The sequence below is a fragment of the Myotis nattereri genome, assembly GCF_964212035.1.
Source record: "Myotis nattereri genome assembly, chromosome: 21".
Lineage (NCBI taxonomy): Eukaryota > Metazoa > Chordata > Mammalia > Chiroptera > Vespertilionidae > Myotis > Myotis nattereri.
In genome coordinates this window covers 12,665,456-12,680,709 of record NC_138097.1, presented here as the reverse complement: position 1 = coordinate 12,680,709, position 15,254 = coordinate 12,665,456, and the positions used below count along the sequence as shown (strand labels likewise).

The window sequence follows — 15,254 nt, the reverse complement described above, 5'->3', positions numbered from 1 at the left end:
CCCCGCCACCCCCAACCTTTTCCTGAGAGATCAGTAGAGAGCATGATAACAGTCATAGTAGCAGCAGGTATTTCTTTAGTGCCTCCTGCATCCCAGCCATGTTGTGGCTGAATCCCGTCAAGACCTTGGCAAGGGCAGCAGTAACTTCCCTGGGGCTCAGTTTCCCAAAATGTAGAGAGAAGGTAGGTGGTCAGGCATCTGTTAAGCATCAGGGCCAAGACTTGACTCCAGGGCCAGCTGCATGGAGCCCACGTGTGTTCTCCTCACCCCACAGGACGGGCTGGAAGGCAGCAGGCGGAGGACCTTCCGGCACCTCGAGAGCGCAGCCTACTTCAGAGTCTAGAAAAACATGATCGTCCTTCATGCACAGACTCTGCAGAAATGGAGGTGCAGGTAAGGCTCGCTGTTCTTTACTTCCAATGAACCTGTACCGATCGCGCTGTCCATGTTCATCAAAATGAAGCGATCGCCGCCCGCTTTCTTCCATGTAGTTATTAGGCAGTCATTTCGGATTAGAAGTTTGTAGACTGGGTGATGTTTGATGGAAGTATAACTCTATGATTCTGAATGCGGCGGTGGTGGAATCCTCAAAATGAAGAAAGACTCCAGCTCGTCATTTCTGTTGGAGACTCTCCCAGGTAAGAGGCAGCCGTGTTCCCATCACGTTTCTTTCTTAGTTGTTCGCAGACTCGGTACACTTAGCTCACACATGACTAGAAGGAAGCTCTCTGGTTACAAGGAGACCTGAGTGGTGTCAGTTGCAGCCATCACTGGCTTTTCTCTGAGATCTCCCTCGCTCAGCCTCACAGCTCCAGGCTTGTGGGGAAGAACTTTGTGTGGAGAATTTGCTTTTGAAAAGAACTTTACATTTTATTTCTAATCACAGTTGGCATTCACTATTGTTTTGTATCAGGTTCAGGTGGACCGCGTAGTGGTTAGACAATTATGTCCTTTACAAAGTGTCCCCCTGATATTTCCAGTGCCCACCTGGCACCCTGCAGAGTTAGTACAATACTAGAGGCCCAGTGCATGAAATTCATGCACTGGTAGGTCCCTAGTGGCTGCCAGCCGGGGCCTCCCTCCCTTCCCCCAGCCAGCCTGCCCCCTGGTCGGAGTTGGTCGAACTCCTAGAAGAACTCGTGGTCGAGGGGGCAATTTGCATACTACGCTTTTATTATATAGGATTGTTGACTTTATTCCCTATGCCATACTTTACATCACCTTGACTATTTTGTATCTACCAATCTGTACTTTTTAACCCCTTCACCTTTTTCATCCAGTCTCTCAACTGCTCTCCCCTCTGGCAACCATCAGTCTGTTCTCTATATCTATGAGTCTGTTTCAGTTTTGTTTATTTTGTTCGTAATTGTGAGGGAAATCATATGGTATTTGTTGTTCTCTACCTGACTTATTTCACTTAGCATAATATCCTCTAGGTCTATCCCTGCTGTTGCAGATAGAGAGCTTTCATTCTCTTTTATGCCTGAGTAATATTCCACTGTATATATGTACGGCAACTTCTTTATCCATTCATCTAGTGATGGGTACTTGGGTTGCTTGGCTATTGTAAATAATGCTACAAAGAACATAGGAGTGTGTATATTATTCTGAATTGGTCTTTCCAAGGTGGTGGCATGAAAGCAGAAAACCAAACAAAGCATAGATATGAGCCATGCGTATATCTGGGGTAAAAGAACGTTCCAGAAGGAGGGGACCACAAATACAAGTCCCCAGAAGGAGGCAGTGTGGTGGAAGGAACTACTGGGTGAACTCCTACAGTAATGAGTTATTATTAGAACTCAAAAACATTATGAGTTTCAAGACAACAGGAAATCATTCAAATTTTATATTTTTAAAAATGTTATAAAAATTCTTTCATAGCCATCGTTATGCTATGGTTTAGTTCTGCACTTCTTAATGCTGTTCTGGAAAATAAATCTTAATATGAAAGAACTAGATACTAGAAAGTTGTATCGAACTAAAAAGAAATATGTCCTTCAAGGCATTCCTTTAAACCCATTTCCTGTGAGCCAAACAACCCTAGGTATTCCTTGAAGTGATTACCCAATTAAACTCTGATAATAGAGGTTCCTGAATTTTTTTTTAATATTCCCTATTTGAAAAAAAAAAAATGTCCTAGATTTAAAAGGATATCGTAGGACATAGGTCTGTGGCATCTGCGATTTTAGCTGAGTCCATTGAGAAACTTGGCTGTGGAATAAATACTAGTACATAAATAAAACCATGGACTATGCACTTGGCGTACTACAGACGCAAAACAATAAGAATTATTATTAAATTGTACATAGTTACATAATCATAGGAATAAATTGCCTAGCCTCGCAGTAACCCGATACCTATATGCACATTTTACAAATGTGACTTTGCCTGTCACACCCGCATACACGTGGCCCGGGTCCATAGGTAACAGATGACAGAGAGATGTGAATGCAAGGTTCCTTCCAGAGCCATATGCTTCCTCAGGTAACCTGAGGCGGACAAGGTGACATCATACCCACCTCAGACTCCCCTCCATCCTGCTTCTGTACTACTCATCCCATGTCAGTACTTTTGGCAGGCAAAGTGACTTTTCCCGTAATAATAACTCATCAATAAAGTAGCTCACAGAGTACATTCTTTGTCTGTTACATCCCTTGTTCCCTCTCCCGTCCTTCCACCTGTCTCCCATGATTGTCCATGGTTTCCAAACCTCATGCCTTTAAGCCTGAGGACAGTGGTGTTGTTAAGGGAGCAGGAAGAAAGAATAATTATTGCAGCTGGAGGGAGTTACATAATCCCATCCAACCATTCTTGCTTGGTTTACATCTGACCTTCCCCCCAAGCTTCCCAATGGTCTCAAGGTAGAAGCTCTTGACCATCTTGCCAAAGACCTACCAGGTTCTGGTTGGCAGACAGCTGGGGCCCCTCCACCCATGGGATCGTATGAAAGTGAAGTCTCGCCCAGCTGGTGTAGCTCAGTGGTTGAGCGTCAACATATGACCCAGGAGGTCGCATTTCAATTCCTGGTCAGGGCACATACCCGGTTGCAGGCACAGTCCCCAGTGGGGGACGTGCAGGAAGCAGCCGATCAGTGATTCTCTCTCATCATTGGTGTTTCTATCTCTCTCTCTCTCTCCCCCTCCTTGAAATCAATAAAAATAAACTTTTTAAAAAAACAAAGTGAAATCTCGGCTCCCTCCTGGAAAGGTGGCCATGTAAGGAACAAACATTATTCGTGGCCACTGTCTAATTTAGGCCTTAGTAATACTAAAGACGTTTCTGATCATGTTTTTTAAACCATCTAGTTATTTATACATTTTCAAGAAGTTGTGTGTTTATTTTTCTCGGTTGCTTCAGTTCACTTGTTGCTATTTATCTTGCAATAAGACTAAATATTTTAAAATTGGGAATGACAAGCTGATAGGGCCCAAATTCTTTGGCCTCGCCAAATTCTAATCTCTTATAAGGATGCAGGTCCCAAATTTATTTTGGAACGGCCAGTTGCCTCAGAAAGTCATTCTCAACTGGATTTATAAAGCTGGTATTATTTTTAGACTGCCTAATCTTTTTTCCAATTCCCTGATGGTCATAATACATTAAAAAACAAAACAGAAAAAACAAGCAGGCCCAAGTCATGCCAAAAATAAAAACTTACGGTTTCGAGCCTTGGTAGATGATCGCTCTTCCCATTGATGTTTTGAAAAAGTTTTCATTTGAGGAAGAAAAATAGTTCTACCACCAGCGATATTTAAAGTTCATCAGGGACATTTTTATCAAGGGCTCAGATAACTTTTATTTAGTCCCCAAATAAGTAAGTAAAATAAACACACGATAATATTAATCTTAGCGTGTTTCTCAAATGTCACGCTGTAGGACGCTTGACATACATGTTCTCATTTAATAGCCACAGAAAGGCCATTTTAATCACCAGCTTACAAATAAAAGGACCGAGATTCAGAGACGGAGGTACTGGTTGAAATCACTCAGAGATGATCAGGATTTGAACCTGAATTGTGTGTCTCTAACCTTAAATATTGTGCTGTGGTGAGTTGGCCAAGTGGTCTTAATAAAAATCTGAACTTAAGCAGAAAATTGAACTTAAAAATAATGGATGTTTAAAACGGTAGTGCTGGGATTTAATTTTTTCTGATAATTTTCTCAGTGCCAACCTGTGATGGCGAACCTTTTGAGCTCGGTGTGTCAGCATTTTGAAAAACCCTAACTTAACTCTGGTGCCGTGTCACATATAGAAATTTTTTGATCTTTGCAACCATAGTAAAACAAAGACTTGTATTTTTGATATTTATTTTATATATTTAAATGCCATTTAACAAAGGAAAATCAACCAAAAACATGAGTTCGCGTGTCACCTCTGACATACGTGTCATAGGTTTGCCATCACTGTCTTGTAAGGTCCCTCTCCACCTGATCTCTCAGCATCAAAGGCTCATGGTCACCAGACTGTTGTTTATCTGGTTCATGTCCATCAGGATGGGATTTGAGAGGTGTTGCTGTTTATGTACATCTCTCTGTGTATATTATATATAAACCTGTAGTAACACTGAATTGTGCTCATGTCAGTTTAGGTAGTTAAAATTAGAACTTTTTTAAAATATATTTTTATTTATTTCAGAGAGGAAGGGAGAGGGAGAGAGAGAGAGAAACATCAATGATGAGAGAAAATCATGGATCGGATGCCTCCTGCACGCCCCACAGTGGGGATGGAGCCCAAAACCGGGGCATGTGCCTTGACCGGGAATCGAACCGTGACCTCCTGATTCATAGGGCGACTGAGCCATGCTGGCCGGGTTAGAACTTCTTCTTTCAGACATGAATTGAACAGGAAACATTGTGTCTTAAAGGCCAGAACTGATTCATTCATAACAAGGATTACACCACTCATGCATATGCAATGGAACATTTAAAAAAATTGGGTCTACTTAGAATCACAGAATTTAGAGTTTTCAGAAAAAGCTAAAAGACGCTTTCTGTTGATTCCAGTAAAACTGACCTAACAGGTTAAGAATTTACTATTCCCGCCCAGGCGGTATGATTTCAGCATTTGAGCATCAACCCATGAACCTGGAGGTCGCAGGTTCGATTCCTGGTCAGGGCACATGCCTGTCTTGCCAACTTGATTCCCCAGTAGGGGGTGTGCAGGAGGCAGCCAATCTAAGTTTTTATCTTTCTATACCTCTCCCTTCCTCCCTTTCTAAAATCAATAAAAACATACCTTTTTTTTTTTTTTTAAGAATTTACTATTCCCTTAAGAAGACAATTTTCCACTAGATTTAAGCTGGGGGATTTTTAACAAGATCTCCATAACCAATGTGATTCTTAAAGCACACACACTTCCCATCTGCAGTCAGATTTTCTGCATGTACGTATTCACTCAACCGCTGTTTATTTCTACAGCACACAAAAATGGTACCATACATGTCACCAGGTTTTCCAAGTCTGTGCATTGCTATGGCTCTGGCATGAGCCCGGCTGGGTGCAGGGGTGCAGTCTTTCCCTGAGTGCGATCTTACAAAAGGGGGAGGAATTATCTGCTTCATCCCTAAACACCAGCTTTGTCGTTTAGGCTTGCAGACGGCAGCTGCTCCCTAAATACAAGTTTGTTGAGACTTTGGGGGCCACCAGTCAATAGTAGAACCTATTGTTTCCAAAATATCCCTGGAATGGAACATGTTTTTAGTTTAATAATAATTAAGCAGACTCTTGGGCTCAATACCATGTTTGAAGAATCGCTTAAGTAGTGATAACAGGTATCCGAGACCCACAACACAGCCCCGCACCCAATGGCTTTGCCTTTGATGTAGCAGTTTTCAAAGCCATGGAATCACTGAGAGCCTGACCAGGCAGAAATGGGCGTTGCTGGTCATGGATGCTTCTAGGCAGCAGATATGATTTCTGGCCCCAGGTTCCTCTTGTACCACCTCTGGGGTTTCCTTTGGGATTCTCCAAGGCCCTTCTGTTGGCCTGCACGTCTGGGAATGGGGGGCTTGGGGACCTGAGGAGGCCACAGGATAGACATCTGTCCCCTGCCTCCAGGGCTCAGGTCCAGAAGGGGCAGAACCGTGGTCCAATCAGAACCAGGCTCTGCATCTCTTCTGCGCCTCCCTGTACACCGGCTCTGGAACAGGCCCCCAGCTGTGGCTCCACGGAGTCCCCATCTCTGGGTTCCTTGTCCAGCCCCCCGTCATTTCTAACAGCGGCCCCCGATCGGGGTCTTTGTAGCTCTTGAGAATTCTCAGAGGGAGCCCTGGAAGGCCTAAACTATGTCCTACATTTCAGAACGCCTGCACAATCCCGCAGTCATCATCAATTAACGTGATGGATGTACTTAATAAATACAGTGGGATATTTTTTAATGAATGAGATTCCTGGGGAGTCAGAAGCAGATAATTAAAGGGGTCCTTGATTTTTTTCAAAAAAGTTAGGGACACTTGCCCAGCTGATGTGGTTCAGTGGTTGAGCATTGACCTATGAGTCAGGAGGTCACAGTTCAATTCCCGGTCAGGGCACATGCCCGGATTTGCGGGCTCCATCCTGGTAGGGGGTGTGCACGAGGCAGCCAATCCATGATTCTCTCTTATCATTGATGTTTCTCTCCCTCTCCCTCTCTGAAATCAATAAATATAAATTTTTAAAAAAGTTAGGGACACTTATACTATAGCATACAACATGGTCTGAAGAGCTGTAGAGAACCTGTGCTTGCATGTATGTCATTGACATGGCCACGTGTATGGCCCAGATTCACAGATTATCAATAACCATTGAGCCTCCAGGTAGGAAAAGGCATGCCTTTGACGCCAAGAGCGCTCACATTTCCATAAATGACATCCACAAAACTAAAAGGAAAGGGAGGAGGAATAAAAGAAAAGACACAGAAAGACAAAGCAAAGAAGGTTCTGGAATTATGCCACACCTACCTACTTCTCAAAGCTTTGGGGCACGTGACCTAACCTGTTAATGGCCCGACATTCAGTTACAGGCCGAGGGCCCCTGGCCTGGGGCTGGAGAAGTTGCCTTCCCGGCATTGCCAAAGGGGAAGAACAGGAAACCAGCGCTCCTTTTTCAAGAAGGAAATTTGCAATCAGGGAAGTCTCAGGTGTCTGTCTCCCTCCACCCGGTCTCGGATTCAGTTGGCCGATTCCCAGAAGGGAGATGCATTGGGCAATGGGCCCCGGATCTGGGATGTTTGCTGATGGTTCTTGACCTGCAGTAGCCACAAACCTGATCTCTTGTCATCAGCATGTGCCTGACTCAGGGACTGCGCCATACGCCCAGCGCCACTGCCTCTCCTGCCTGTGGTTGGCATGGCGCTCGGAGCAGATGGGCACCAGGCCACGGTGCCAGGAAACAGTAGGCGCATCGTGTCGGTAGTTTAGGGCGGCTGGCTAGGCCAGGATTCCAGCTAAGGAGTTTGGATCGTACAGTTCCATCCTCGCGGGGAATGTGGCTACTCTTTGCCTCTTTTTATTTTCCTAACATTGATTCATGAGTAGGGGAAAAACACCCAACTTAGGCAGAAAATTGAAATTTAAAATAATGGATGTTTAAAATGGTAGTGTTGGGATTTAATTTTTTCAGATAATTTTTCTCAGTGCCAAAGAAAACCTTTTTTTTTTTTTTTGTAAAAATATTTTTTTATTGCTTTCAGAGTGGAAGGGAGAGGAAGAGAGAGAGAGAGAAACATCAGTGATGAGAGAATCATAGATTGGCTGCCTCCTGCACGCCCCCCACCGTGGACTGAGCCCGAAACTCAGGCATGCGCCCTGACCAGGAATCTCACTGTGACCTCCTGCTTCATATGCTCAACCACTGAGCCACTTGGCTGGGCAAGAAACCCTTTTTCAAAGGTAATAGTATTCAGAGCTTCAGTATAAAGCAAAATAACTAACTATCCTGGGAGGCAGATGTAGGGGTGTGGGTGGGAGGCAGGGATGTGTTCTCACCCTCTCTCTACAGCTTCCTATAAGGGCACTGACCCCTGTGAAATTGAAAATGTCCCCTCAACCATACGCATCTGTACTCTTATCAAGCATCTCTTCCTAATGTGAATAGACGCACCAATGGGGAAGGCTGTGGGTATTACATAAAGAATTAGTTCTTGCCCGGCCGGCGTGGCTCAGTGGTTGAGGGTCGACCTATGAACCAGGAGGTCACAGTTCGAATCCCAGTCAGGGCACATGCCCGGGTTGCAGGCTCCGTCCCCAGTGTGGGGCGTGCAGGAGGCAGCCCATCCATGATTCTCTCTCATCGTTGATGTTTCTCTCTCTCTCCCTCTCCCTCCCTCTCTGAAATCAGTAAGAATATATGTATATATTTTTTTAAAGAATTCGTTCTTGAGCTGGGTAAGTGCTCCCAAGGTGGGAGGAAGAAGGAGGAAGAGTGCTGTGTGGTCCCATTTCCCATGAACAGGCCCAGCTCACTGTTCAGTTTTAACAACATGGAGCCGTAATATTGGAATGAGCCTACGGATGCCCAGCTGAAGCCAGAGGGTCGTTATTTAGCAAGAGGAGGAACATGAGCTTCTCTGTCAACCCAGGACCTCCTGGGATGAGGCCTGAAGAGCCAGGTCCCCTATCATAACCCTTCCCCAACTCTGAGCTCTTCTTACCAACCCTGAACAAACTATAGACCTGGGGGCCCAAAGATGCCCACTGAGCTCAAGGGTTGCAACCAGCCCACAGATGTGCCCGCAAGGTTCTCACAGTGAATGAGATATGATATCATATGATACGATGTAATGTACATAATATGATATGGTATACATGATATGATATGTAAATAAAATGTACATGCACAATGATATATGCACATATAAAACAATGTGCACATACAAAGGAGAGAAGAATACCCTTCCGTAAGCTGGGATTTGGATATGTTTCACTGCTTTAAAAATCTCATGAAGAAATCATGTGATTTTGGTTTTTCAAACTGAAGAAAACCAAGAATAAGTCCCAAAAGAACTAAAATGTTTGCCAGTTATAAAATCCTCATCCTCATCATCATCATCATCATCACCATCATACATATATGTATGTGTGTACATTTATATATATGTTTGCTTTATACTATATGTATATACACTTTTTTCTATATACATCTTGCATGTCATATATATACACACACATACATATATATGTGCATACAACATGCACGTATCTCCTATATATAGGATATATATATCCATAGTATTCCTAGGATATACGCATATTGCCAAACTGGCAGTTTGGCAATCTTTTAAAGTCACAGTAATATATAATTTTTAAAGCCAACTAAAAGCACACGTGGTTTCACGATAGCTTTTATATTAGAAAAGACTTCCAATGAAAGCTCTGACCTGCCTTCATCTGTGACCCACGTATTGCTAATTTAATTGCCAGAAATGTCAATATAAATTAATAAATCATTGTTTTCTCAATTTTTATTTTATGAATTAAAGATCTGGTAAGCATTTTTGTGCACATCCATAATTATTTAATGATATCTACACAAAGGCTTTAATGATATGGGAATAGTGATAGTAATTCTAAAAGCCCACACTCAGCTGATAAAATATATATTGCTAAAAATTGTTTACTAGAAATGAATTCTTTCCGCCAGTGAATGGCTCACAGGACATTTTTTAATACTTAAAACACAGACAAGGAAAGTCTTCTGTTTTTATACTTTTTTGGGGGGAAATTACTAGTTTGTGGGATCTGATTTTTTTCTTGTTTTTGTTGTTGTTGTTGTAGTTTTACTAACCTAGAACTTTCGTTTATTTTCTTATTCTTTTGGTGGCAATATGTACCTACTGAATCTGAAAAGACTAGTAACAACAACAATTGGAGCCGATTCTACATGACAAAATTTTGTTGAAAATTGATGCTCTGGGGGCAGAATCCAATTGCATGCATGTTCTTATGCGTTTAGCAGAAACCAAACTGCATCTCCCTGTGAAAGGAATCTCATCCCATCCATTTATCTCTTTACTATGTCATCCCCCAGATTCCCATCATTTTCATCAATATTTGTAAAATCAAGATAAAACAAAAATCCAGTGTTTATGTATGTGATAACTTTAACAAGTGTTCCTTCTTATATATAACTTGCATGCAAATAATAAATAATTCAATACAGGAGACCATTTCTTTTGAAAATGACTGGAAATTAAGAATGTTAGTGTCCTTAGCTGAAATTGGCACCTTGGTAACCTGCACTCATGACATAATTGCAATGTCAAGAACATAGTCTTCCTGTAATTTCTTTTTTCCCCTGAAAACTTAAAAAGGAAGCATTTATTTTTACAAACCCATTCACCTTTGTTTTTGTCTTAATACAAGGAAATAATACTGCAATAACCTCCTGAAATGAGAATATTTCCATATTACAGTTCAAGATTTGGGCTCAGGGAGTGGGGTGGGAGGTGGAGAAATTAAGGCTGGTCAATGAGATTAGTGTTTCAAAAATAAAAAGAGAGAGAGAAGGAGAGAGTCCAATTAGAAGTATCCTGGGGTTATTAGTGATAACAGTGCTCATATCCAATTAAGATGAAAACCATTTTACCAGCTTAATGTGCCACCTCTGGCACTGTGGGTTTATTAGTTTTATCAGACTTGAGAACTGAATCTTGAAATGATCCGTATGCGGAGTACCAAAGAGATACCGTTAAGACTGAGAGATAATTGCGATAAAATGAGATGCCTCAAAAGTTGTTGATTAACAAGCATTGTGGGTTTTGGGGAGGGGAAGAAATCAGTCGTTTCAGACAGTGTCTGAAAGGAAAACACTCATTGGACTGTGCAATGACACTCTGAAGATAAGACGGTACCACGACCTTCCTTGGTGTCCAAAAAAAGCAGTCATATGACATAACCATGTAAGACAAGACAGCCTAGATTCATAGTGTACCTTCCATACTGAAATCTCAAATGAACAGAAGCAACTGTTTGTGATGTATGGCAGGTTTCTTGTTTTCCTTCCCAGATTAAGGGCTATCATAATTAATGATTGATATTAATAATTAATGAGAAAATCTTTTCAAGATGGGCTACATTATCCATGAAACTTCTTTTCGTTAATTGAGTTTCACTCCTTTATGTTTTTAAACAGTCATTTGAACTTTTCAAAAAAAATATCTTTGCATTTCTCTACCACCCATTTGAGTAGCACAGAATGATTAAAAGCAAACAAATGCCCACACAGTAAAGCTGCCCACTTAGGCGGCCATAAAATCACTGTTGCGTTGCTTCCATAGACACCTCCTTACCTAATAAAATTCTTGTCACTCACTTCTGAAGCCAGTGGGGGAAAGCCTCCATTGTGCAGGCAGTGTTCTGGGTGCTTGTCTTCAATAAAATATTCAGTGCATGCCCAGGAATGCGTAATGGAAATAGTTGGTGAGGTGGCCTCACCTTGAATTCTGGGAAGCACACCAGCACTTCCTCTGCTAAAGCGTTAGAGCCAGCCCGGCCAGTGTGGCTCAGGGGTTGAGCATCAACCTTTGAACCAGGAGGTCATGGTTCCATTCCCGGTCAGGGCACATGCCTGGGTTGTGGGCTCGATCCCCAGTAGGGGGCATGCAAGAGGCAGCCGATCAATGATGCTCTCTTATCACTGATGTTTCTCTCTCTCCCTTTCCCTTTTTCTCTGAAATCAATAAAAATACATTAAAAAATAAAGTGTTAGAGCCACACATGGAAGCCTGAATCCATAATGCTAAGGAATGAACAGAAGAGCCTGGGGAGCAAGTGTGGTCCAGGCTGGGGTGAGAGGATGCCATGACCAGGGGGAGAAATATAGGCCATCTCAGCTACATCACAGGATTAATGGAATATTCCCGTTCATAGACAAATGTTAGGCTCCTGAAGGTGAACCTTATTTGGGTAGTGACTTTGTGATGAAATGTCTCATCATGTGAGACTTTGAACTCTACAACGGAGTAAACATGTTATTAGAATGGCAAAATGGATGTTTGGTTCTGCCATGTAGGAAACCACGGGCTCTCAGTAAACCTTAAGTTGACACAGGTCACATGTGATTCTTCAAGAAAACAAAGTAGCCTTGGCTGGTGTCGCTCAGTGGTTTGAGCATCATTCCGAAAGATTACCGGTTTGATTCCTGGTCAGGGCACATGCCCAGGTTGCGGGCTCCATCCCCAGTGGGGCCGTCCGGGAGGCAGCTGATTGATGTTTTGCTCTTGCATTGATGTTTCTCTCTTTTTTCCTCTCCTTCTCTCTCTAAAAATCAATTTTAAAAGTCTTCTTAAAAAATAAAACAAAATAAAAATAAAATAAAACAAAATAGAAATTAAATTTTTTTTAATCATTACATTTTTAAAGTGTCTGTGTGTGTGTTTGTGTGTGTGTCTGTGTCTGTCTGTGCCTGTGTCATATTAGATCTCTATTGTTGTATAATAATTGACCAGAAATTTAGCAGCTTAAGCAACACGTATTTATTGTCAGACTGTGGCTTAGGACAGAGTTGAACCAAGTCTTCTGCTTCAGGATCTCTCAGGGTGTTGGATTGGATTGGGATCTCATCTGAAGGTTCAACTGGGGAAGGAGTTACTTTCAAGATCATTTATGTAGTTGTTAGTTGCCTTTGTTTCCTTTCTTTGGGGGTTTTTGGACTAAAAATCTTAGTTCCTAACTGGCTGTTGGCCAAAGGCTGCCCTCAGTTCTTTGCCATGTGGGTCTTTCCATCATGGCTCCTTGCTTCAGCCAAGCCAGCAAGGAAGAGAGTTAGCTTGCAAGACAGAAATTATCATCGTAGGTAATGTAATCACAGTAGTGATATCCCAACAATCTTGCTATATTCTCATTGGTTAAAAGTGAGTCACAGGCCCACATTCTGGGGGAGTCTAAATGCCAGGCGGCAGGAATCATTGGTAGCCATTGTATACAGTCTGCCTGCCACAGTCGGTCTGTGGTTGGGGGTGTTACAATAATCTGAGTTATGCTGGTAAAGTGTATTTACATGGGACAGGGATTTCTGCAAAGTTGTGGGGAAAATAGTTTGTCTTTTAATCATCCTCAGTTTTAAATTATTTAATTTCTTCAGTTATAAAAGTTGATCTGCTTTGGATATTCCTGTAATTTAAAAAAAATTAAATTGGCTGGATGTTGTAAAGAATCCTCACACTGCCCCTATGGCTTATATAATTTAATATTTAAGTGAATTTAAAACATCTTAATTGGTAGACAGCCAGTATGTACATATTTTTACTCACCACATTATTTATATTTTTAGGAAAACAGAATTTACCTACGACAACATGGCTTTTGCTGCATTTTAACTTAACTTTGGCCTCACAATATAGATGTGAGCAATAGTAATCAGGGGATATGCATCTTGTATTATTGGCAATAAATGGCATTTATTTGAAAAATATCTCTGTCGCCCTCTTTCAAGAGCACATTCAAATGGCATGTGTAGAATCATAATCCCGCGGAAAGAGAACTGATGGAAAAAGAAATATTAAGTGATAAACTTTCTGGTGCCTATCAATGCCCCATTTTTCTAACATCCTTATAATAGTTCCATACCTGACCAATGATTTTGTGCACCTGCAATAAAATCCATCCATAAAGGCCGTAATCAGTGGTTGATAGCAGACGGAACCCAGAACTGTCCACTTTCCCCCAAATTGGCTTTTAATTGCCATAGTCAGCAGCTTGAATTATTGGTTAACTGACAGGAATGCGTTGTCTCTTCTGGCAGTAAGCGAGGTCACAAGTTCTTTTCCCGGTCATGGCACATGCCAGGGTTTCAGGCTTGATCCCCAGTAGGGGGCGTGTAGGAGGCAGCCGATCAATGATTCTGCCTCATCATTGATGTTTCTATCTCTCTCTCCCTCACCCTTCTGCTCTGAAATCAATTAAATAGATATTAGAAATAATAATAAATAATAATAAAAGGGTTAACCAGAAACTGAAACATTTGTGACTAAAATGGAATTTAATGATAAGGCACAGAATGCCCAGCTTCATTCACATTAAAGAGGAAAATATTGATGTACCTAGTAAACTTTAAAACTAACTAAGCAGCCAGCAGCACCGACTTCAAGTTGGGAAGTAATGAATCCGCAAATCATTATTGATTAAGCGTGAATTTGAGATGGCTTCTAGCCTAAGATTCCTTGGCCCACCTTTTTTCTCTTCTTTCCTTTTGTCAAATGGATTCAATTAGTAGTTGCTGAACACTTGGCCAACGCGTGTTATGCAGGGAAGGGGAAAAATACTCAGGTCCAGTCCGTAGCCTGCTTGCCAGGCCACACGCTTTCCTAAGCAATGTCAAGGCCCTCTTCCAAGCCAACACACACTTCCTCCTCAAGGCAGAAGTCAAGGTCATTCACCGATGGAACATCTTGCCCTCTGGCATCTGCACATGAAGCATGGTTAGGCCCTTAGCAGACTTGCTTGGTGCCACCAGGGGGGTAGCCTTCGTCCAAATAGTGAAGGAGTAGCTGTAGTTTCCAAGTGAAGGGTGTGTGTAGAGCAAGTCAGAACAGTGGTGGAGTCTCCATTCATAAAGCAGCTAAGTCTTCATTCATAAAGAGGCCCAAGGCCACCAGCATCTCCAAGGACCTCCTGGGTGTCAGGGACTGGGAAACCTGGAGGCGGGCCTCAGTGCTGCCTCGGGGCTTTCTGGAGAAGACACCCCAGCAGGTGCCTGGAGGTTTAAGTTCCGGCTTCGCCACTTGCCAGCTCTATGCCTTTCAACACATTCATGTGTTTCTTCATCAATTAAAATAAAAGCTGGGACTCATATTTCTCATGAACGTGGAGAGGATTAAATAAGGGGACAATACATAAAAAGCAAGTTGTATGCCCGGCTGGCGTGGCTCAGGGGTTGAGCATCGACCTATGAACCATGAGGTCACGGTTCGATTCCTGGTCGGGGCACATGCCCGGGTTGTGGGCTCGAGCCCCAGGACGGAGCCTGCAATAGGCAGCTGATCAATGTTGTGCTCTCACATCAATGTTTCTCTCTCACTCACTCTCTCTCTCTCTCAAAATCAATGAAAATATATGTTTTTTTAAATTTCCAAATCATAGCAACCTTTGCCTCACTGTCTCCTAAAGAATCTTCCAAGATTTGCTACCACCCAACACATGGCTTACCACACACACCCCAATTGTGCTCGTTCACTTCCAGGCCCTGAGGGCAGGAACCCCAACTCGGGTCTCCAGAGCCCAGCCCCCCAGAACACGATAGGAGCACAAAGGAGACCGTGTGAGCCAACCCACACTGACATG

General features: G+C 42.5%; 1 protein-coding gene across 1 annotated transcript in view; it reads left to right on the top strand.

The window, feature by feature from the left end:
- Nucleotides 1–274: 274 nt before the first annotated feature.
- NR2F2 (nuclear receptor subfamily 2 group F member 2) overlaps nucleotides 275–15,254 on the top strand; it is a gene marked incomplete at its 5' end in the record, with an annotated part of 198,670 nt that continues 183,690 nt past the window's right edge. The window contains one exon of the mRNA XM_081114759.1: nucleotides 275–393. The remainder of the gene's footprint in view (nucleotides 394–15,254) is intronic.